The sequence below is a fragment of the Mus caroli genome, unplaced genomic scaffold, assembly GCF_978045245.1.
Source record: "Mus caroli unplaced genomic scaffold, Mus_caroli_1 scaffold_2, whole genome shotgun sequence".
NCBI lineage: Eukaryota > Metazoa > Chordata > Mammalia > Rodentia > Muridae > Mus > Mus caroli.
The window spans coordinates 68,836,429-68,838,094 of NW_028227257.1; the positions used below are offsets into that span (position 1 = coordinate 68,836,429).

The 1,666-nt window shown below is 35.7% G+C and overlaps 1 pseudogene; it reads left to right on the plus strand.

Annotated features, from left to right (window-relative positions):
• Positions 1–1,187: 1,187 nt before the first annotated feature.
• LOC110290528 (large ribosomal subunit protein eL39-like) lies at positions 1,188–1,343 on the plus strand (annotated as a pseudogene).
• Positions 1,344–1,666: the final 323 nt, after the last annotated feature.

Below are 1,666 nucleotides of genomic sequence, written 5' to 3' on the forward strand. Positions count from 1 at the left end.
TTGATTCTTGGATGTGTTTGATCCGAAAGGATGTACTATTAAGTTGCTAGTGTAGGATCTATCCAATTTCTTTATGAAAGCACTCAGTGCTATATATTTTCCTCTTAGAACTGCTCTCATTGTGTTCCATATGTTTATGTGCCTTCATTTTAATTGAATTCTAGACAGTCTTTAACTTCTTGTTTTACTTCTTTCCTGATCAACTTATCATTGAGTAGAGAGTTGTTCAGTTTCCATGAGTATGTGGACTTTCTGTTGATTTTGTTGTTATTGAAGTTTAGCCTTAGCCCATGATGATTTGATAGAATGCAAGGAATTATTTCCATCTCTTTGTTTCTGTTGAGGCTTGTTTTTTGACTGATTATGTGGTCACCTCTGGAAAAGGTACCATGAGGTGCTGAGACGGTGTACTATTTTGTTTTAGGATAAAGTGTTCTAAAGATATCTGTTAAATCCATTTGGTTCATAACTTCTATTTGTTTCACTGTGTCTCTGTTTAGTTTCTGTTTTGATAACCTGTCCATTTGTGAGAGTGGGTTATTGAAATCTCCCACTATTATTGTATGGGGTTCAATGTGTGCTTTGAGTTTTTGTAAATTTTCTTTTACAAATCTGGTACCTTTGTAATTGATGTATAGATGTTCAGAATTGAGACTTCACTTTGGTTGATTGTTCCTTCGATGAGCATGAAGTGTTTTTCCCTACATCTTTTGATTACTTTTGGTTGAAAGTTTATTTTATTAGATATTAGAAGGGCTACTACAGCTTGATTCTTGGGATGGTTTGCTTAGAAAATTTTTTTTTCAGCCCTTTACTTTGAGATAGTGTCTTTCTTTGTCACTGAGTTGGGTTTCCTGTATGCAGCAAAATTCTGGGTCCTGTTTATGTAATCAGTCTGTTAGCCTGCATATTTTTATTGGGGAATTGAGTCTATTGTTGTTTAGAGACATTAATGACCAATTATTGTTAGTTCCTGTTATTTTAATATTGGAGGTGCTCTGTGTGTGTGTGTGATTCTCTTCTTTATGATTGTTGGGAAATGATTAATTTATTATGTTTTCTTCATGTAGTTGTAGTTGTGTTGTAGTTTTCCTTTTAGTATCCTCCATAAGGCTGAATTAGAAGGAAGATATTGATTAAGTTTGGTTGTGTCATCCTGTGTTCTTTACCTGATTTGGCTTTTAAACATGTTTTCTCACAAGACATTCAGAATCAAGTGATTCTTGGCCATGAAACAGAAGCAAAATTGTCCTATTTCTCAATGGATTTGAATGAAAACTGGTAACAAAATCAGGTATAACTCTAAGAGAAGACACTGGAGGAGAATGAAGCAGGATCTGTAAGAATTCACACAATGGCAAGACTGGGGTTTATAATGAGTCATGGCCATCATCAATTTTACCAGAAAGTTCAACATTTTTTTTTAATTTTTAATATTTTTATTACATATTTTCCTCAGTTACATTTCCAATGCTATTCCAAAAGTCCCCCATAGCGCCCCCCACTTCCCTACCCACCCATTCCCATTCTTTTGGCCCTGGCATTCCCCTATATTGGGGCATATAAAGTTTGCAAGTCCAATGGGCCTCTCTTTCCAGTGATGGCCGACTAGGCCATCTTTCGATACATATGCAGCTAGAGACAAGAGCTCTGGGGTTCTGGTTAG